We start from the raw sequence: 23,236 nt of genomic DNA on the forward strand, positions 1-23,236 counted from the left end.
TTTTAGAGAAGTATACTGAAATATTTACTGATGAAATTATACAGTGTCTGAGAGATGCTTCCAAATAATGTTGAGGGAAGGAATGGGAGAGTATGGATGAAATAAGACTGACCATGATATAATAACAATAAGAATTCAAAGAACCAACAATTATTGAGTGCTTACCAAATAGCGGGCACTGATATAAAACTGTCCTTCCTCCCCACTGGACTGCAAGCTGTGCAGAGGCAGGGCTGTGGCACCCACGGCATGCCGCGTGAATGCTTGGCCACAATAGCTGCTCAGTAAATATATTTTGTTTTGTTTTGAGATGGAGTCTCGCTCTGTCACCCAGACTGGAGTGCAATGGCACGATCTTGGCTCACTGCAACTTGCACCTCCCAGGTTCAAGCAATTCTCCTGCCTCAGCCTCCCTGGAAGCTGGGATTACAGGTGCATGCTCCACACCCCACTAATTTTTGTATTTTTAGTAGAGACGGTGTTTCACCATGTTGGTCAGGCTGGTCTTGAACTCCTGACCTCAGGTGATCTGCCTGCCTCAGCCTCCCAAAGTGCTGGGATTATAGGTGTGAGCCACCGCACCCAGCCCTGCTCAGTAAATATTAACTGAACAAATCAGTGAACATCAGCGTAGAGTTTCCAGCTGAGCCCCTGGGAGCCCTGGGAAGGAGCCATGGAGGAATTCCTCCAGTCTTGCTCTGGAGCGAGTCTTGGTCATTCCATGTTCTATTCTTCACGTGCATTAACTGCTTAATGCTCAGAGCCACCTATGAGGAAGCACTGCTCTTATATCCATTTTAGAGTTGAGTACACTGAGTGGTTAAGCAAATTTTCAAGGTCAGAGGACTAGTAAGTGTGAGAGTCAACATTCAAATCCAGACTATCTGACTTCAGCCCATTTGCTCTAAACCACTGAGTCTCATCCCTGTTGCCATTTTGTGCCCAAGCTTCAGATGTATCTCTCCCTTTGAATCCTATAAAACCATCCAGTATTTCCATAATAAAATGTTTTCGCTTTAAAAAAGAAAAAGAAATAAGACTGACCATATTAAAGTTGAATGATACATATATGGGAATTCATTACGCTAGTCTGTTTATATTTGTAGATGTTTGAAATTTTTCCATAATAGAATGTTTTTTAAAAGAAGATTATGAGATTTAGAGTGAGATCTAGGTTGTATCTTAAATTTTAGCTCAGCTCCTTAACAGCTGTGTGATCTTGAACAAATTACTTGGTCTCTCTGTTTTAGTGAATAGGATGTGTGTAAGGTGCCCGGTGTGCTGCCTGTCATACAGCACATGTTCTCTGTAACTAACAGACTTGTCCTCTTTTTGTAGGGTTCCTCTGTGGGGAGTAACAATGAGGGGACTGAGAAAGTAATAAAATGGTGCATTGTAAGGTGTAGCCAGCAAACCCACCCATGGGAGAGGCCATCCCCAAACACTTGCAGCTCACAGACTCACCTATCACTTTAGGGAGTGATATTTTTCAAATTAGGAAGATAAAAGATGATTAATAACTGAAGATCAGAGGGGTGACGTGTTCTTGAGACATTTTGCGTGTGGATATTAAGTAGAAATTTATGGAGCAACTGGGGATTGAATCGAAGACTAGGTTAATTCTGCAAAATAAAAAGTGTGGACACTCTTTCCAGCGTCTTGCTTTAGAAATCAATGCATCCAAAACAGGTCTGGTTCATGGCCCCTCTCCCTCAAACCCCCACTTTCTCTGTCACTAACTGATCATTTCCAGGACCTCAACAACCACCAATTTCATCTGTGCAGACAACTGAGACCCAGCCTGTTATTCCAGCGATCCGTGGACTTGCGGTGGATCTTTCTCCTGTCAGCCCATTCCCCCAGCCCTGGCCCGGAGGCAGCAGATTTTGTGCAATAAGCTCTGTTCAGGTTGACTGGCTATTGCTCCTCTGAATTCATAAGATCTGTTACTTGCAGCACCCCTTTAAGAACAGATGATGTCCCAGTTCCCAGTGGGACTCCAGGAACAGTATCTGGATGGCTTCTAAAGAACTATTTTCCAGCTGGAACCCAAACCTTAGGTCAGCTCCGCTGTTTCTTCCCAATGCCTTTGGTCCTATCGCTCCTGCCACAAGGCACAGGAAAGGGCCTCGCTGGAGGGAAAGGCAGTTCATGCAGTTCCAACTGCCTCCCAGCCCTGACCCCAAATGTCAATCAGGCTCCTGTGACAAGACAGGGCCTGCAGTGTCCTAGAAGAGTGGACACTATTCCTGAGGCCAGTGCTGAATCTCTGTTCAGTGGGCAGCTGGAAAATGAGAAATGTCACCCTTTATTGCAGCTTACATATTTCATGCACCTGCAGCTTTCTTTCTGATCTTTCCAACATGGAATGGCCTGATTTCCATGCACCATTAGAGGTACGTGGCCTGGACTAGAATGTCAATAACAACCAGGACAACTGCGATCACGAGAAGAGCTGCCATGTATTCTGCATGGACCTTGTGCCAGGTGCCGGAGAGGGCCCTTTACACCCATGTTTCATTTTAATCTGACAGTCACTTTAGTAGCTGGGTATTGCTATCTTCATTTTACAGGGTGAGAAGGCTTGGGGCACAGAGAAGAGAAGTAACTTCCCTAACGTCGCACAGCCGGTAAGGGGAGAACCAGGGAATTGCCCCACTGCACCCCCTCCTGATGTCTTGTTCCAAATCCCTGGCACGCCCCAGCTACCCCTCCCCTTCTATAGTCACAACAACTCATAGTACTTTGGGGAGCCCGAGAACTGCCCATGGCGAAACACTTCATACAGAGCAAGGGTGGGCTGAGCCTGATTTAAATTGTAGTTCTTCCTTTTGTTGCAAGGGGAGGGAAAAAGTGTGATGAAGGAACGTCTCCTCTGCTTATCTCTCCCTCACACAAACCCAGCGAGGGCAGTAATTGATGCCTTGCACATAGCAAGGTTGACAGGACGCCACACGGAACTCAAGAGGCCACGGCGACGGCCCGAATCTCACGGGAAGGAACTGGCTTATTAACTTTCAACCTGGAGACTTCTTCTGACTTGTTTACAGGGGTCTTCACGATTTGGGGGACAAGGAGCAAGAAAACTGGTTACAAGCATTCCGTGTCCTCCCCCACACCCCGCAGCCCGGCCACTCTCAGCTATTTATGGAAAGAGGGGGAAGAGAAGGCTGACAGGCCCGGCCCAGGCTGCAATCTGCCAGATATGAAAACCAATTGCTTCTCATAATAAATTCCAGCTAAAGCCATAGGAATAATAAGGACAAGGAGAAGGTAGCACCAATTTGCTTTATTTGATTAGCTCCTTCTTGGGTGGTCCAACCCCAGCTTTTTTCATTAAAATAAGGGCAAATTGAAAATCGTAAAAGAGGTTTTCTTATCGGAGAACAAACGACTAGATAGATTCGTCGGCCTAAAAGCCCCCCACAAGCCACGAGACAGCCGTGATTGCTCCTGCTCTTGCTGTGTTCAATGGGCAGGACCCAGAAGCTGGTGCTTCCGAAGAGCTTCGTTCCCAGAGATTCAGCGCATGCTTTCATTTTTCTTTTCTTTTCTTTTTCTTTTTCTTTTTTTTTTGGAGACAGAGTCTCGCTTTGTCACCCGGGCTGGAGTGCCATGGCGTGATCTCTGCTCACTGCAACCTCCACCTCTTGGGCTCAAGCAATTCTCCTGCCTCACCCTCCCGAGTAGCTGGGAAAACAGGCGCCCGCCAAACACGCCCAGCTGATTTTTGTATTTTTAGTAGAGACAGGGGTTTCGCTGTGTTGGCCAGGCTGGTTTCGAACTCCTGGTCTCAAATGATCCACCCGCCTCAGCCTCTCAAAGCACTGGATTACAGGGGTGAGCCATGTGCCTGGCCTCATTTTTCTGAATAAAAGCAAGGACAACCAATGGCACTATCCTGTAGCTAGTGCTTCATTCAGTCAGTCTCATTTAATCCTCACTATAACCCTAGGAAGGCTGACCCCGAACAGCCAAGCAAGAGGAGAACCTGGCAGGTCGGGACACACCTAGGTTCCATCTCTAAGGGCCATGATGCCTTTGTGGAGAATTGAGAACAGGATGAGGGGTGGCTAGGGCTTCCAGAACTCAGAGGCAGAAGTCAATTTGTATTTTTGGCTGGGCACGGTGGCTCACGCCTATAATCCCAGCACTTTGGGAGGCTGAGGCGGGAGGATCACCTGAGGTCAGGAGTTTGAGACCAGCCTGACCAACATGGTGAAACCTCGTCTCTACTAAAAATACAAAAATTAGCCGGGCGTGGTGGCGGGCGCCTTTAATCTCAGCTACTCAGGAGGCTGAGGTGCAAGAATCGCTTGAACCTGGGAAGTAGAGGTTGCAGTGAGCTATGATCACACCACTGCACTCCAGCTTGGGTGACAAAGCGAGACTGTCAAAAAAGAAAAAAGTCAACTTATATTTCCCAAGATCGTTAAACCACAGTTTGTTCACATAAATTGTCTCTGGAGGTCCCTGAAAAGAAGAGGCTGCCCATTCGGAGAGATGGTAATGACCAAGACTCGCTCCAGAGCAAGACTGGAGGAACGCCTCCTTCATGGCACCTTCCTAGGGCTCCCAGGGCCTCAGCTTGAAACTCTACGCTGACGTTCACTGATCTGTTCAGTTAATATTTACTGAGCAGCTATCACGGCCGAGCATTCATGCGGGGTGCTGAGGGTGCCACAGCCCTGCCTCTGCACAGCTTGCAGTCCGGTAGGAAGAACAATGACGCACAGAGGCCCTCCCTGGGCAGACCCCAGAGCTGCAGGAGGGAAAGGGGAACCACCAGAGACGGCGAACGAGTGGGTTTGAGAACAGCTGTGAGTGAGTGGCGATGGGCAACCGAGAGGCCTCTCCCAGGACGCAGCATCTGGGTGGTAGCGGAGGCGAAGGCAAGGACGTGAATGCTGGCTCCCTGGAAGGGCTTTCGGTAGAGAGTGTGGTGGGGCCCAGGCCTGGAGAGGAAGCTTGGCAGAGGCTGGCAGGCAGAGAACAGGGTAGGGGCAGGAGACGGGGCGAGAGAGCGGCTCACCCCAAGTAATCTGGGCTCCTGAACTGGGTGGATTTTACTCTAAGAGTGATGAGAGACACGAATTAACCAGGGGTACACGTGTATTAACAGCAATGAAGGAAAAGCGAGGACTCCGATCTTAATACAAATGTGGCATAAAATGTAAGACAGCATAAATTAACCTGGAGAGTGCAACTCCGGTAAGCGCAAGGAAGAAAAAGCAGAGGGCACTTGACAGCATCCTAGAGAGGCTGCATCCAGACCGGGGCAGAGAGGTTATGACCCCCACCTCCCCGGCCCCTTGAAAAAGTGATAGTAGGCTGAGAGATTAAAGAGAATAAAAGTCAGCCAAAAAGAACGAGGAGAGGCGCCTTCCAGACAAAGAGAACGGCACGTCCAGAGGGGTTAGATCCCAGGGCTTTGTGGGTCCTCCGAGAATTCCGAACATTGCACTCGAGGGCATGGAAGCGACTGGAGGTTTTGAAGCAGGGAAGTGGGATGATCACTTAGACTTGGCATGTCTGGCTGCTGCTTCTGCCTCTCTACCTTCGTAACTTGTAAACAGCAAACACTCTATAAATCCTCATCAAATGAGCAAATTAATCAAGAAACAGCAACTTTTCTTAAAAATAGAAAACTTCACTTATTATGCTGAAAGCATTTGGTCAGTGACAAGCCAAAGAAAAAGGGGTTTAAGATGAGAGAGAATTAATGGCATCACCTGTCTTTGGATTCAACACTATAGTCAAGAAAGAGGACCAGCCATTCCTGCTGCTTGGTGCAGCCAGGTCACGTAAGCCCCATCCCAGCACAGTGATGGGAGCCCTGCTCCAATGCCACCCAGCACCCGGCTCATGTTCAGTCCCACTGCAGTCTCCTCCTGCCGAAGTCCACGCCTCCCAAATGGCGCCTGGTGCTTCCGTGGCCCCTCACTTGTCATATTCCAACACCGATATTTTATTAAGAATCCAATGTAAATTTGAGAGAAAATTAATGTGTCATCTCCTAGCAGGAAGGACTAAACATCTCAATGTGACGGTCTGTTAGAGTTGTCATTTATCATTAGCATGCAATTCAAGGCAAGCTTCTCACATTCTGGTGGGAGCTTTCGAGACAATGAATCTCTGGGAATTAGCTTCTGGTCCAATTATTCCTGTTTCCCCCCCACCTACCTAAGAGATAAATTCCGTCTCAGTGGGAGGAAAAAAAAAAAAAAAGAGCAGGAGGAGGGAGTTTGCTCTTCTCCTTTCTGGCTGAAATCAATTTTTCTCAAGGAGACAAGGCAATATTCATTTTGTGAGAAGGGAATAAGGCTGTACGCGAAAGGCCAATCAATGGAGCCGTTCTGATGAAAACTTCCTCAAATCAAATGTAGGGGAACCTCTTAATGCGCTTTGTTCTTCTTTTCCATAATCCATAACTATTAAGAGAAAGATGGGCGGAGAGCAGCTGCCGCAAAGGGAGAGCTACGTAAACAGCTGGGCCCTGCAAACACTGGTCTGTGCACCCTCTCAACTTGTTTCCAGGGACTCCCTACGTGCCTGGCCCCGTGGTAGGCACCGGGAACAGAGCGCTACACAGGTGTGCCCTGGTCCTCAGGGAGCTTATGTTCTAGCAAGGAGCTAGGCCAATAAAAATAAACTAATAAAACATATATGGCTATAAAGAAGATAACCCAAGATAGGAATTCTGTGCATTAAAATAGAATTGTTTTGTCTAGGAACTGTTTAAAACCTTTGGTGCAAAACATAAAAATGCGCTCGGACGTAAATCATGCTCCTGGTTCCAAAGCAAACAGGACAACTGGGATGAACGGGCAGATGTCAGTGCCTCCTGGGAAGTGAGAGCCAGCCATGCTGAGAAGCCTGAGGCAGCCCTGTGCAGGCACAGCCACACCTGGGGGGTCCAGGGTGCCTTGGCTCAGCCACTGAGACTGGGATTCCAGGCAACTGTCCCTGCATCTGCTGGCCAACCACGTGGTGTCCGCCAGCCACACAGGCCAGGGACAAAGGGCTGGAGGGTCCTGGATCAGGAAAGTACCTCTGCCCTGGAGTCCTCTAACAGGCCCTGCTCTCTCTGCGGGGCCCACCCCCTCAGGGAGGACAAAACCAGCCTCCGATGGGTGGTGTCTCCCAGCCAAGTCCTCCCTGGCATCGCATGCACCCCCATCACGAAACTCGGCAGGCTGAGCCATCCCTGCTGCTGGAGTCTCCATGAGGGCAGAGGCCACATTTGTTCTGTTTGAGCTCCAAGAAGTCTCTGTGAGGGCAGAGGCCATGCTTGCTTTGTTTGCGCTATAAGAAGCCTTTCCTTTAACCTGCGCAATCCTGTTCAGTAGGATTAGATCCCCATTTGACAGAAGAGGACAGCACATGTCAGAGGCCAAGCAGTGACCCGAGGGAGGCTGCACTTGGCCCTAGATCTGGCTACTGCATAGAGGAGCTGTCCTGTCATCTCCATCTCATCGGGGCCACATAGCGGCTTTGATTGAAAATCTTGGCCGAGTGCAGTGTCTTACACCTGTAATCCCAGTATTTTGGGAGGCTGAGATGAGTGGATCACCTGAGGTCAGAAGTTCAAGACCAGCCTGACCAATATGGTGAAACCCCGCCTCCACCAAAAATACAAAAATTAGCCAGGCACGGTGGTGGGCACCTGTAATCCCAGCTACTTGGGAGACTGAGACAGGAGAATTGTTTGAACCTGGGAGGCAGAGGTTGCAGTGAGCCGAGACGAGATCATGCCACTGCACTCCAGCCTGGGAGACAGAGTGAGACTCTTTCAAAAAAAAAAACAAAAAAACCTCTCTCTCTCTCTCTCTCACACACACACACACACACACACAAACACATTAAGCCAGCGTGTGATGAATGCTGGGGTCACGCATTGCCTGCAATGCCCCCCTGAGCCAGCCTGCTTGGCTTCCCTGGACTCTCCTGCCATCCTCCTCCTCAGCCCTTGCCTGGACACCATCAGTCTATTTCCAAGCTTCAGGCGCACATCAAGGGGCCAGGAGGTTGCCTGGGCAGATCCCCCGGGGGCTGCTTATCCTACTCAGGGAGGCAGCCACCGGGGATCTCACCCCACGATCAGACTCAACTGCACCCTGAGTTGGGAGTCCCTCTTGCTGTGTGACCCAATTGGCCTCCTTCTACCTTGGATGCAGCCATGGCTTCTATTTGCTGCCACACCCCCCAGGCTCCTGGGGGGTCCCTCTGTACACTGGTTCCCCCAGCCATGAGCATGGTGCTGAGTGACCCTGGGTTCAGGGAGAGAGAGGATCCCACTGTGTGCCCCCAACAGGACAGGCCTGAGGGCCTCAGCCACCCTCAGCCACCAGCTCCTAGAGACATTGCGGGCGCCAGTCCGTCATGCCATCTCCCCAACTGGCGTGGCTCCCGGGGGCTGGGGCTGGGTCCAGGAGTCACCTTGGCTACCCTGCCTGGCTTCTCTTCACCTGGGCCAACAAATAAGGATGCTTTCCCAGATCTCTCCGGCATGGGCTCCCGAGCTGAAGAGCCTGAGGGATAACCCTCCACCCTCCACCTCCTTCTTGGCTGAACAACGATTTTCTCCCACACCTAAGACAGCCAACCGCAGCCACTCTGCCAGGACTAACACTAGACTCAGAGGAATGGCTTTTGGTACAGACGATGGGCGATGAGGCCGAGAGATTCAGGAGGATGTTCCAGATGGCAGGAGATAAGCAGGTAAGGCGCTTTCCACAGAGCTTTGCAGGAGGGCGGGTCAGCCCAGAGCAGCAGCCCAGCCAAGATCCACAGCCCCCAGGAGCCCAAGAAAGCCAGGAGAGGGCGCAGGCTCAGAGCTGGGGGTTGCCCGTGCCCTCAAAGACTCTTTCTTTCTCTTCCACCCTCCTCCCCAGACCCCGGCCTCATTCCTGCTTCCCAGAGCTCTCTCAAATTGCCAAGGCCTTCTTTAGTTTTTCAGGAGGGCTCTGGCAACCAAAAGCGCAGCTGTGGATCATTAAGCCACAATTTCAAACCTAGGCTTCAGGGCCAGGCCAGGAGCCAGGCCAGACTGGGCTTTCCCCAGATGTGGGTGGTGGGGGGACACCCTAGGAACCGGCTTTCTGGGTGCTCCTGTCCTTCACAGGCCCACATACCTCAGCCCGTTTTCCGGCTGCTCAGAGCTCCTTGGGGTTAAAGTGCCCCAGGAACACTTCACCAGGGCCTTCAGGTCAGTCCTTGGAGCTTCAGCCCAACCGGCCTCTCAAAACCCCGAGAAGAAACATCTGGATGTGAGTCATCATGAGTACCAGGCCCCACTTTCCACCAATGGTCATCGGGGAGCCATGGGACTACGCGGGCTATTTTCTTCTTTTTACCTATCTGTAGCTCAACTTCTCTATGAAGAACATCAACTGTTTTATAACCAAAGGAAAAAGAAACATCCTCTGCCATTGAAGAATTGAGTTCTTCATGAAGGACGCTGAAGCCCAACCCCTGCCCTCTGTGCTCCTGGCTCACAGGCTCACTCCCTCCAGACTGGCTCTTGCCTCCTCCCCTCTCCTCCTCCTCTCCTTCCTCCTCTCCTTCCCCCTCTCCTCCTCCCCTCCCCTCCTCCTGACCTGCCCTCCTCTCCTCACCCTCCTCTCCCCCACTTCACCCCCCATCCCTCCTCTCCTCACCCTCCTCTCCCCCACTTCACCCCCTACCCCTCCTCCAATCCTCCCCTCCTCTCCCCCACCTCACCCCCTACCCCTCCTCCAATCCTCCCCTCCTCACCCTCCTCACCCCCACTTCACCCCCCACCCCTCCTCCAATCCTCCCCTCCTCTCCCCCACCTCACCCCCTACCCCTCCTCCAATCCTCCCCTCCTCACCCCCACTTCACCCCCACCCCTCCTCCTCACCCCCACTTCACCCCCCACCCGTCCTCCAATCCTCCCCTCCTCTCCCCCACTTCACCCCCTACCCCTCCTCCAATCCTCCCCTCCTCTCCCCCACCTCACCCCCTACCCCTCCTCCAATCCTCCCCTCCTCTCCCCCACTTCACCCCCTACCCCTCCTCCAATCCTCCCCTCCTCTCCCCCACCTCACCCCCCACCCCTCCTCCAATCCTCCCCTCCTCTCCCCCACCTCACCCCCCACCCCTCCTCCAATCCTCCCCTCCTCTCCCCCACTTCACCCCCCACCCCTCCTCCAATCCTCCCCTCCTCTCCCCCCACTTCACCCCCCACCCCTCCTCCAATCCTCCCCTCCTCTCCCCCACTTCACCCCCCTACCCCTCCTCCAATCCTCCCCTCCTCTCCCCCACTTCACCCCCACCCCTCCTCCAATCCTCCCCTCCTCACCCCCACTTCACCCCCCACCCCTCCTCCAATCCTCCCCTCCTCTCCCCCCACTTCACTCCCCACCCCTCCTCCAATCCTCCCCTCCTCTCCCCCACTTCACCCCCCTACCCCTCCTCCAATCCTCCCCTCCTCTCCCCCACTTCACCCCCACCCCTCCTCCAATCCTCCCCTCCTCTCCCCCCACTTCACCCCCCACCCCCTCCTCCAATCCTCCCCTCCTCTCCCCCACCTCACCCCCCACCCCTCCTCCAATCCTCCCCTCCTCTCCCCCACTTCACCCCCACCCCTCCTCCAATCCTCCCCTCCTCTCCCCCCACTTCACCCCACACCCCCTCCTCCAATCCTCCCCTCCTCTCCCCCACCTCACCCCCACCCCTCCTCCAATCCTCCCCTCCTCTCCCCCACCTCACCCCCCACCCCTCCTCCAATCCTCCCCTCCTCTCCCCCACTTCACCCCCCCTACCACTCCTCCAATCCTCCCCTCCTCTCCCCCACTTCACCCCCCACCCCTCCTCCAATCCTCCCCTCCTCACCCCCACTTCACCCCCTACCCCTCCTCCAATCCTCCCCTCCTCACCCCCACTTCACCCCCCACCCCTCCTCCAATCCTCCCCTCCTCTCCCCCCACTTCACCCCCCACCCCTCCTCCAATCCTCCCCTCCTCTCCCCCACTTCACCCCCCACCCCTCCTCCAATCCTCCCCTCCTCTCCCCCACTTCACCCCCACCCCTCCTCCAATCCTCCCCTCCTCTCCCCCACCTCACCCCCCACCCCTCCTCCAATCCTCCCCTCCTCTCCCCCACTTCACCCCCCACCCCTCCTCCAATCCTCCCCTCCTCTCCCCCACTTCACCCCCCACCCCTCCTCCAATCCTCCCCTCCTCACCCCCACTTCACCCCCCACCCCCTCCTCCAATCCTCCCCTCCTCTCCCCCACTTCACCCCCCACCCCTCCTCCAATCCTCCCCTCCTCACCCCCACTTCACCCCCCACCCCCTCCTCCAATCCTCCCCTCCTCTCCCCCCACTTCACCCCCCACCCCCTCCTCCAATCCTCCCCTCCTCTCCCCCACCTCACCCCCCACCCCTCCTCCAATCCTCCCCTCCTCTCCCCCACTTCACCCCCACCCCTCCTCCAATCCTCCCCTCCTCTCCCCCACCTCACCCCCCACCCCTCCTCCAATCCTCCCCTCCTCTCCCCCACTTCACCCCCACCCCTCCTCCAATCCTCCCCTCCTCTCCCCCCACTTCACCCCCCACCCCCTCCTCCAATCCTCCCCTCCTCTCCCCCACTTCACCCCCCACCCCTCCTCCAATCCTCCCCTCCTCTCCTCACCCTCCTCACCCCCACTTCACCCCCCCTACCCCTCCTCCAATCCCCCCCTCCTCTCCCCCCACTTCACCCCCCACCCCTCCTCCAATCCTCCCCTCCTCTCCCCCACTTCACCCCCCCACCCCTCCTCCAATCCTCCCCACCTCACCCCACCTCCTCTCCCCTTCCTCTGGTCCTCCCCTCCCCTCCCCTCCTCCTGCCCTCCTTCCTCCTCCCCTTCACACCCCCCTCCTCCCCTCCTCCCCTCCCCTCCTCTCACCCACTCTCACCACTGCACTTGGCCCTGCAACCCTGCCCAGTCCATTGTCCTGGCCTCCAGCTGCCTCGTGGTCCAGCCCTGCAACACTTCGCCATCTGCCCTCACTTTCCCAGCTCCCTGACAACCTCTACAAATCTGGGAAATGGCCCACAGTGCCAGGGCAAAGCTGGGCAGAAGGCCCAGGGAGGATGGAAGGACGGCAACCCCCATCCCCTAGAACTCTCTCAGCCCCCTCTGCTCTCACCTCCACTCTCCTTCCTCTGCCCCAGGCCCTGCTTTCCCTGGGGTGGCCTCATCATCTCCTCCCGGACTCTGTGGGGCTGCCCTCTGGGCTCCCCTCCACCTGCTCCAGGGAGATGCCCGTCCTGACGCACACACTTTCTGTGCTGCTGTGAAGGGAATTCCTGGGCTGCGTGCAGAGCCCTCCCCCTGGGCTCAGCCTGCTCTGTGGCCCCTTCCCATGCACCCTTAAGCCCCCTGACCCAAACCCATCCCCCTCCAGCAGCACAATGTGCCCTAAGGCCTTGGTGTCATAGCACACACTGTCACCTTAATCCAAAGTGCCCCAAGGCAGCTGTGGATCATGAAGCTCCTATTTCAAACCCAGAGCTTCATCCCCTGACCAAAGTCCAGCATCCTGGTTGGTTCCTCAGGGCCAATCCCGAATGCCACTGCCTCCTGCTCCGCTGGCGGGTCCTCGACCCTCCTGTGCCACAACGCCATCCCCGGTCTGAGGCCCCTGTAGGTGCCCTTGCTTCATTACAGTTTGCTCCACATGTCTGTCCCCAGAGGGCTGAAAACCCTTGGGGGAGCCACAGCCCTTTATCTTGGGGTCTTCTGTAGATCTAGAAGAGTCTCCAAAAGTATCTCCAGTGTGTTCCTAACTGGGGCTGGGAACAGAGACTGCAGGGCCCTCCTGGAATCCCGGTGAGAGACTGCACCTGCTGAGCACGAAGTGAGAGTCAGGAGCTATGCTGAGGGCTCACATGCACGAGCCCCACTTGACTACTGCCATGAACCTGTGGAGTGGGCAGCACAATCATTCCTCTTCACAGGCAAAGCCACCAAGGCTCAGCGGGGTTCGATGGTTTGCCCAAGTCCACACAGCAATCGTGGTGACACCAGGATTCCCCAGTAGGGAGGCCCGACTCCAGGCATGATTTGACTCCTGTCCTCTGCTGCCTTCCTCAGAAGATGGTTGAGATGTGCACAGAGACTCAAATCCCAATCAGACCATCAGAGAGCTAGAACAGGGTCCAGCCCAGCTTGAGCCCTACCAGAGGAGGCTTTCTGGGTGGCTTAAATATCCATCAGTGCTAATCCTCCCAAGTCTAATGATCATACTCTACACTTCCCAGTTGGAAACGCAGAGTCCGGAGTTGTTTTTATTTTTATTTATTATTATTATTATTTTTTGAGATGGAGTCGCACTCTGTCACCCAGGCTGGAGTGCAGTGGCGCGATCTCAACTCACTGCCAAGTTCCGCCTCCCGGGTTCATGCCATTATCCTGCCTCAGCCTCCTGAGTAGCTGGAATTACAGGTGCCCGCCACCACGCCCAGCTAATTTTTTGTATTTTTAGTAGAGACGGGGTTTCACCATGTTAGGCAGGATGGTCTCAATCTCCTGACGTCATGATCTGCCCGCCTTGGCCTCCCAAAGTGCTGGGATTACAGGCGTGAGCCACCGTGCCCGGCCGAGTCCGGAGTTCTTGAAGAGCTCTCAACACCACCCTTGTTTTGAAGGGCTATGTGATCACAGGACTACATCTCTGGATTTTGATAACCGTACATGAACTGAGCTGAAGGTGTTTTGGTCAATGGAGACCTCTGTGCCTCCAGAGCTCATAAATCAGAGCCCTGTGGTCTAACAACCATGATGTTCCCCTAATCACGTTACTGCAATATTAATAAGGCTGTTTAATGCAACCAGTTCCTTCTAAATTGTCACATAAAAATTTGGTAAATGTCAGACATATCATTTAATAGAAAATGATGTTTTACTGCCAGGGGAGCTAGGTGGCTAAGAAGATGAGGGCAAAGCCTGGCGATGACCTTTGGCAGGTTTGAGGGACAAAGCGCTGCCAGCCTGGGGCTCCCGCCTCGGCCCTTCTTTCTTGCAGTCAGCAGCCACCCTGAGTCCCCATGTGCAGGGCCCTGGGTGAGGAGTCCTGGGAGGGGAAGGGAGGGGCTAGAAGAAACAGCCCTTCCTGTCCTCATGCAGCGTACGATCCTGTTGGAGCAAGAGAGACTACCAGGTTTTCTCACTCACTGGTCACTCCTCAGGATGCCCCTTGTCATAAAAGATCATTACTCCCATTTTAGGAAACCCAGGCAGCCCCCGGGAACATTGGCCCACACAGGAGAAACCTGACGTTTACAAAGGGATGAGTTTGGCTGGGAGTGATAGCTTATGCCTGTAATCCCAGCAATTTGGGAGGCTGAGGCAGGTGGATCACCTGAGGTTGGGAGTTCGAGATCAGCCTGACCAACACGGAGAAACCCCGTCTCTACTAAAAATACAAAAAATTAGCCGGGCGTGGTGGCGCATGCCTGTAATCCCAGCTACTCGGGAGGCTGAGGCAGGAGAATTGCTTGAACCCAGGAGGCAGTTGTTGCGGTGAGCCAAGATCACGCCATTGCACTCCAGCCTAGGCAACAAGAGCAAAAACTCCATCTAAAAAAACAAAAAACAAACAATAGAACAAAGGGATAAGTTCACAGAAGCAAAGTAGCATCCTGTAAACTACTTATAAATGGGGTTGGTGTCCTGTGAAAGGGGTTGGTCCCACTAATTTGGGTAGACAGGGGCACAGAGATGGACAGAGTGACATTCCCCACAGCCTAGTTGATGATAGGAAGAGTGTGGAAACCCCTTAAAAATGGCTTCAGTTGGCCGGGCGCGGTGGCTCACGCCTGTAATCCCAGCACTTTGGGAGGCCGAGGTGGGCAGATCATGAGGTCAGGAGATTAAGATCATCCTGGCTAACATGGTGAAACCCTGTCTCTACTAAAAATACAAAAAAATTAGCCGGGCATGGTGGCGGGTGCCTGCAGTCCCAGCTACTGGGGAGGCTGAGGCAGGAGAATGGAGTGAACCCAGGAGGCGGAGCTTGCAGTGAGCCGAGATCGAACCACTGCACTCCAACCTGGGTGACAGCGAGACTCCGTCTCAAAAAAAAAAAAAAAAAAAAAGGCTTCAGTTAACTACTTTGGTAAATGAATCACAGGATATTGATAGAATAGTACACAGTTATTAGAAAAAATGTGCGTATCTGTATTTGTTAACATGGAAAGCACTCTGTGATTTAAAAAAAAAAATGCAAAATGGAATGCATGGTGAGATCTCATTTCTATACAATTCTTCACATACCCAGCACCTATATATCTATGCATGCATAAGGAAAAGTCCAGAAGGATGGCATTCTCTAAAACCTTGACCCCGGCTATCTCTGGGAAATGGGACTTCAGACAATGTTTGTGAAGTTGGTTGCTTTTTGTTATATCTTTCTGTGTGGTAAGAATGTTCTTCAATGAGCATGTTCTATCTTTGTCAGAGAGGAAAATGTTAATTTAAATGAAATTAGAGGACAGGGATTACAGCATGAACTCAGCAAGCATTCACGGGGCACCTGCCCTGCACCCAGTCCTAGGGATGTAAAGGTGATGAAACTCAGCCATTGCCTGGAACAGCCTGAAGGCGAGTGGAAATCACAAATAACAAGCAGATGGTTGTAATTCCATGAGAGGCAGGCAATGAGGGTGAGGTGGCGGGGTGGGAATTTGAGGGGGAGGCAGTGAGCTTTGTGTCACTCTCTTTTACTGCAATAAACCTTGGCCTGCATGCCTCCTAAAAGCGGGTTCTTTGGAGGCATGTGTGGGGCCTCAAGGAAAGTTCTCATTGAGCAGAGTTAAAAAGCCCCTTTTGGATCCTCAGGGGATGTGGGGGCAACTGAACTCAAAGCCAGAGAAGGCAAGAAGGAAACGCCTGCCTCAAGGGGCCATGGACAGGCACTGGGCTGAACACGCCAGGCCATCCCACATCTGCCATCCTAGGACACCCCCAAAAGGGAATGCTAGGATCCCAACCCCTGAGATAAGGAATCAGTGGCTCGGAAAGGTTTGCTGCTGGCAGGAACCCTATAGGGATGAGCGGAGGAGCCGCACTGGAACAGGCGAGGGGATGTGTTTCCGTCATTCACCATCTTCCTGCGGGGAGACTAGACCCTGAACTTCTGAGCTGGAAATGCCACTGTCGAGGGAACTCTGAGCCAACCAAAAGTCTATGATTACGCACCAGTGACCTTCTTCAGAGAGGGACTGATGCAGAGAAGTGAACCCCTGAAATCCTACTAAGTGTCTGAGCTTCCACCCTTTTCTCTGGGGTAGCTGTCAACCCCGCTGGCACATTGCACTGGGGTGCCGGCCTCGCCACTCTTGATGGGTTGTCGACGGACCCTCCCAAGTGTTCTCAGCAACACCCCACCCACACCCCCAGGAAAGGGAAGTTCCAAGGGAAATCCAATGCCTTAAATGAGTAATTCCCAGGGCCACTAGGAGAAAAGGCTCCCAGGATATTGTTGGTGGGGAGGGAAAGGGTGACAGTAGAGGTCTTTGTGGATAATAAAAGAGATCTGCTGGCCGGGCGCGGTGGCTCACACCTGTAATCCCAGCACTTTAGGAGGCTGAGGCGGGCAGATCACGAGGTCAGGAGATGGAGACCATCCTGGCTAACACAGTGAAACCCCGTCTCTACTAAAAAATACAAAAATTAGCCGGTCATGGTAGTGGGTGCCTGTAGTCCCGGCTACTCGGGAGGCTGAGGCAGGAGAATGGCATGAGCCCAGGAGGCAGAGCTTGCAGTGAACTGAGATCGTGCCACCACACTCCAACCTGGGCAAAAGAGAGAGACTCCGTCTCAAAAAAAAAAAGGTATCTGCCAAGATCAGTAAGAATTTGCCCCAGGCTGCAGTCCCCCGCCCAGCTGGCCCCTTACAGCCCCTTCCTGACTCTTCCTAGCCTCTCCTCCAGCCTCCTCATCTCAGCCAAGGAGACACTGGACGATGGGGTCAAGGCGCTTTCTGCCATCCGCTGGCTGCAGCAATGAGGATGCAGCTCATGTGACCCAAGACTCATCAGGGCAGCAGCCCGTGCAGATGGCAGCATGGGAAGCTGAAGTGCGGTGGGCAGGGTGCCAACAGACCATCCAGACAACATGGAGAAGCTACGGAGCAGGGCCCTGAGAAGTGGGGCAGGGAGGCACATCCACCAAACACTCCCACATCAAGAGCCCCAGGTGGGCTTTCATCAGGCTCCCACTAACCCTAGAGCCTTGCCCTTGGCAATCAATGACACCAGTGGGCAGGTGCGGGTGTCACGCCTCCAACCTGGGACCCCGCTTGAGCAGGGACGGAATTCATGAGTTTTGTGCTCCTGTACAAAATGATGATGACGTTTAAAAATAAAACCCATACACAGCAGATTTCCTGAAAAATAATAATAATAACCTTAATTTTAGAAAGTGGAAAATAGTTTTAGAAAACTGTTTTGATCTTGGATCTCGTTGGGAACATGAAAACCTTCTCAGATTCAGCCAGCTGCTGGTTTTTCCACTTCCCTTTGGGTGGACACTGAGCCATCCAGCTGCGGTGCCCTTGCCAACTGGGACGAGAGCCTGCACAGCGGTGCAAATTTAGGCCACCCAGTGGAAAGCTCACCAAGCGCCTCGGCCACTGGGCACAGCCTGACCTTGAGCAGCGATTATGCTTCCAGCTAAGCCTGCAGCCTCTCCTGCAGTAAAAGGAGACCAACAAGACCTAAGGCCTCCACCTGGCAGAGCATGATTCTCCCTCCCACCAGGTGAGGTCCAGGATGGCTTGAGCACTCTGGCTTTATGTAAAGATGGTACAAACACTGAGGTGCCCCATCCTTTATACAACTGCACGTCATGTGGGTTCATGGTAGTGATTATGATTAAGATTAGTCTGTGGTCATTACACACTCAGAAGATCTCTGGTCATCTGGGGTGATTGAGTTATTCAGGAATCTTCCATCCTGCCCTGTAACAACAGCAGTGAAGATGGGATGATACCTTTGTTAAATTTCCCATAGGCCCCAAGGAAAACCTGAGAGCTAATAAATACATGTAAATACATCTAATAAAATAAAATTTGAGATTAAAAGGAATCTCGCTTGCATATTCATGAACCACGTGGAAACTCAAATGAGCTCTTCTAAGCTCCTTATTCATGGTGAGTCAGAGATTTAACACATGCTGGGAAGATTGCTTAGCAAATATAAGCCTGGCAATGGCACATTCATCCATGAATTCATTGGACAAGTATTTATTAACTGTCCCTTTGCATTACTATTTATTTTGCATATTCATCCCTCTTTGCAAACCCAGGGCCTCATATAAATGGCAGGCACTCACCTGTTGACGATGCTGGTGTTCTGAGGCCCTAGAAAACACAACCCCTGGCCTCAGGTTGCTTATATCTGCTCAAGGAGGTAAGAGTCACTTCCTCCATGAAGCTTTCCTGACCCCACAGGACCCTGTTTGGTGACCCTAGTATGCATTTCTCAAGACTCCCTGTTAGCACCTACCTCCCATCACACACTCACACACACATACACACATGCATGCATACACTCACACACATACACATACAATCACACATACACATACTCACACGCACATGCACCTGTTCCACTGTCTCTATCCTCTCCTGCACTAAGTTTAGGGTAGGCAGACACTGAATCTGCTTTGCTCACCCTAGCCTGACATACACATGTAGGAAACATTCAATACATCACTGGATGAATGAAGCAAGAAATGAATGGTTGGATAGGTGGGTGGGTGGGTGGGTAGATGAACAGGTAAGTAAAGGCAAGGCAAAGGCCTAAGTTGTGGCCCAAGGAAAGATGTATGAGGGGGTGGCCCGCAAGGGTGGGAGGAACAAGGGTGTTGGTCATCGAGGGAAGAAGATCAAGAAAAAAGGTTGGAGATCTTAAGGACAGTGAAGACTTGGCATGAGGTGAGTTGGTATTTTCTGGTCACTTCTGTGCCACACAGGGTGCTGGGCACCTCATGAGCACTACCCCGGATCCTCACAACTGCACCTGGGGCAGATATACCCACGTAGAAGAGGAAGCTAGGCTTAGCAGGATAAGCTGGCACCACTGCAGAGCTGGCACGCGGCGGAGCCAGGATTGGAGACCAAGTGGGCCTGACCCAAGCTCCCTCCATGAAGACCAATGGGCATCCTCTGGCCCAGGGACCGTTGCCATCAGGTAGGACTGTTGCCATCAGGAAAGAAGAGAGAGTGCTCCAGGAGGCAGCTCTGGGCAGTGCACAGGGATGAAACAATCAATATGGCGGCCGGGCCCCTTGGAACAAAGAGAAAGGCCTGGGGCTGTCTAGGGAGGACCCAGGACTCATGACCCGCTCCTGCCCACAGAAACATAACTCACTCTCCGCCTGAGCACAGCCACTACGTCATGGGGTGATGTGGAGCCAGGGAGGGAGGCAAGGACACGTTCCTAAATAATATCCTATTTTGTAGTCAACAGTCAGGCAAGAGGAAGGGAGAAAGAGGAGGGCACAAAGACAGCAAGATGCAGAAAGGATTGAGTGCTCCATGAGGCTCAAATCTCAGCCTCCCCACAGGTGTGCTGAGACAGAAGACACAGGTCCTCACAGCCAGAGGGGCTCATGGAGCCGGCCCGGGCAATGTCTCATCACCCAGATGAGCACAGAAAAAGACAGGCTTGCAGGGTCCCATGGCCTGTCTGACACAATGCTCATGGGGTTTTCTCAAAAGCATCATCTATTTAGCTGATGGCCCCAAAGTGTTTCATTTAGCTGGAAATCGTGCTTGGTCCATTTCCCAGATCTCACTGACATTATGAGAAGCCAGCAGAATGCGTCTGGCAGCACAGCAGTGCAGCAACCCATCACCTCGAGTCACAGTCCTGTCGCCCCGGTTTGGAAAGCAGACAGTTCAGACCACTTCTAGAAGGCAGAGTCACTGCTGCCTTCCAGGCAAGCGAGGACTACAGGAAGCCTGTGTGTGTGTTTGTGTGTGTGTGTGTGTGTGTGTGTATGCACCAGCTTGTGCACATGCCCTCTGAAGGAACACAGGGGTCACCCATGGCACAAGGCAGTCATCAACCTCCCTGACCATAGGATGAAACTTTGCCATTCCTTTATCTTATTTAATCCTCCCACCAGGCAGGAATCATTATCCCCAAACTATTTCTGAGAAAGCCAAAGCTTAGCCAGTTCACGTGGCCCCAGCCCCACAGCCAGCGAGGAGCAGGGCTGAGACTGTAACTCAGCACTGTCTGAATCCAAAGGCCAGGCTCTCACTGAGACCCCAGTGTCCCCCACCCTGTTCCACAGGCCTGGAGAGGTGTTTCACGACGCATTCACTGTCTGCCTGGTACCATATAAAGAAGAATCAAGTCCCATCACCAAAGAAATTTGCAGAATTCTCAGTGAAACACAATGGAACAGGTTTGATTCTGGAGGGACTTCCCGGAGGTCTTCAAAGGCTAATGCACGCTATGGAAACCCAAAAGCCGGAGCAATGGCTCTGCTCGTGAAAGCCCCCAAAGGCAAGACTCTGGGTGTGTAACCAATTCTCCGAGTCTCGCACAGTCTCTGGCACAAGGTAGGAGAGTGCAATACTCATCAAGTGCATGAGTGAATGAATGATGAATGAATGAACAAGTAATTAAATGCCGTGAATGACAGCTCTATCTAAAGATTTAAAAAAATAAGAATAAGGCTCTGGGGAAAAGGCCCCAGCATCTCTGCTGTCATGGAGTATTCCTGCTGCCTAAGCTCCTCTCATAGAACCTGGCCCTTCCTTCGCTGCCTCCAGTGTTCCAGGGGATGGGTTCTGAGAAAGCCGGGCCATTCATCTGTGCTGGTGCTATGCCGGCCTTCAGCGCTTCCTGCCCTGGCTCTCCCACCTGGTGGGCTCTAGGAGGAATTCCCCGTGAGGGCACAGCAGAAGCTGACTGACAACCAGGTTGGAGGGAGACCTCTTGGGCCCAGCTGGAGGGCCCTAGGGAGCAGGAGGCAGGAGACAGGACCTCAGTGACCCTGGAGATCGCTCCCCATATGTCCTCATCCTCTTGACCATTTCCTCTCCATGTCCACCACTCATGGGAAGTTAAAACCCAAAGTTGAGCCCATGGTGCCAGGTCAAGGGACAGCAGGTGCCACCTGGGTGGCCGAGCACAATTCCTTTATCCCTGTCCGACTCAGCCTAAGATTGGCTCTCATTTTGCAAATGCAGCTCAGATGTTGGCTGTGTCCCACTGGAGAAGCTGTCTGAGGCCTTAACCCTCCTCTGGAGACATCCAAAGCCACAGAGCCGAGGTGGTCCCTTTTTCTGGAACCGACAGAGAACAAGAGAAGACAGGGCGGCACCGTGGGGACACCAGGTGACAAGACTCAGTAGTGGTCTCGGAGGAAACAGAAGCTGTCTTCAGGGATCTGAACGCTCCCGGGAATGGGGTATCCACCCAGAGAAAAAATAGGCCAGGCCAGGATCCTTGAGCCCACAGCAGGTGAGACTCAACCCAGCAGAAGGCGGGTTTGTAAATGGAACTTTCCCAGCATGCCTGGCCTCTTTCCATTATTCCTCTGGGCCCAAAGTACAGACACTTTACAGGTTTTTGCTGTCCTTCGAGGGGGCCTGGGATTTCTCTACTATAATAATTCATAGGTGGTCTATTTCCAGAACAAAGATACTCCATGTATTCATCTCACAAACATTCTTGACCCCCTGCAATGAGTCAGGCATGGCGCATTCCCCAAGCCAGGCAGCGCTGAATCTGACTCTGGTTTCGGGCTTTGTATGAGAACGCTGTAAAAATATGGTTGGCTGGCATCTGAGTCAGCTCAGCCTTCCGTAACAAAGTACCAGAGGCTGGGTGGCTTAAACAGCAGACATTTATGTCTCACAGGTCTGGAGACTGGAAGTCTGAGATCAAGATGCCAGCCAGTTCCATTCTTGGTGAGGGCTCCCTTCCTGGCCTACAGACAGCCACCTTCTCACTGTGTCCTCACAAAGCAGGGAGAGTGCTCTAGTACCTTCCTCTTCTTTTTTCTTTGTTTTGGTAGAGATGGGGTCTCCCTATGTTGCCCAGGCTGGTCTCAAACTCCTGACTTCAAGCAATCCTCCTGCCTCAGCCTCCCAAAATGCTGGGATTACAGGTGTGAGCCACCACACCAGGCCCCTCTTCCTCTTCTTATAAGGGCACTAATCCTATCATGGGGCCCCACCCTCACAACTTCACCTAAATCTAATTACCTCCCAAAGGCCCCATCTCCAAAGACTATCACACTGGGGTTAGGGCTTCAGCACATGGATTCTGGAGGAACACAGATATTCAGTCCATGGAAGATGGTGAATCTCCTTTTTTTCTTTTTTTAAGAAAAAATTCAAACATCAGGAGAGAGCACAGACACAGTCCCCCACTACCACAAATGATGCAGTGAGTTTCCCACGTTTGGGGAAATCGCAAGGGTCAACACATCTGGCATGCAATGGATAAGCCTCACCCTGGGAGAACCACCTTCAGGATCCTGGTATATCTCCCCTCCCAGGTAAGCATGGCGGGTCCCTTCTTGATAGAGACCTACACGCATATACACAATGTAACAGCTGCCAGATCACACTCACCCCTGGCAGCAGAATGGCAACGCTCCCTCCCATATGCCACAATAGTAAAAGGCTCGTTGAGTTCAACCATAAACACAGAAACAGAAAACACGCCAATATTTGGCTGAAGTGTCTATGAAAAAGGGCTGGCTAAACAGATGCATGGTGTAAACAAGCTTACAGGGGAGATACTTAACCTTCGTAAGAGAGCAGACCTTTTAAAGATATCCTCAAGATTCTTTTATGGTACAATTAACATGAAAAGATGGTGTTCATAACAGGCTTGAGTCACTATTGTACTTGAAATTGATATAACTGCACACATCTCCTAAAATGCCACGTAAGGGACTTTCAGGTCGCCAAGGTAATGATAGCCACAAAAACTCAAATCTCCCAACGCATCCTCTAAAAACTACACAGATCAACAAGAAGAACAAAAACAACCACACAAATCCCACACACCTTTCACGTGACTGGAAAAAAGAGACACTATAAACATCAAATTAACAAATTCTTGAGTTCCCACCCAGAACTTTTATAAAGAGCAAGAGGATAAGATGGGTCCAAAAGCCAATGAAGGCAGAAGTCGAGCATGGAGAGTTTAGGAATAAATTACAATTACCTGAAGAAAGAGAAAGTACATC

The 23,236-nt window shown here is 52.4% G+C and overlaps 1 protein-coding gene and 1 non-coding gene across 12 annotated transcripts in view; both read right to left on the bottom strand.

Annotated features, from left to right (window-relative positions):
* CAMTA1 (calmodulin binding transcription activator 1) overlaps positions 1–23,236 on the bottom strand; it is a 980,974-nt gene that overhangs the window by 523,114 nt on the left and 434,624 nt on the right. The gene's annotated exons all lie outside the window — the stretch shown is intronic.
* Positions 22,381–22,545, bottom strand: LOC129022699 (U1 spliceosomal RNA). Its single transcript, XR_008496518.1, has one exon. It is a non-coding gene; the product is annotated as a U1 spliceosomal RNA (small nuclear RNA).

This window comes from Pongo pygmaeus, chromosome 1 (assembly GCF_028885625.2).
Source record: "Pongo pygmaeus isolate AG05252 chromosome 1, NHGRI_mPonPyg2-v2.0_pri, whole genome shotgun sequence".
NCBI lineage: Eukaryota > Metazoa > Chordata > Mammalia > Primates > Hominidae > Pongo > Pongo pygmaeus.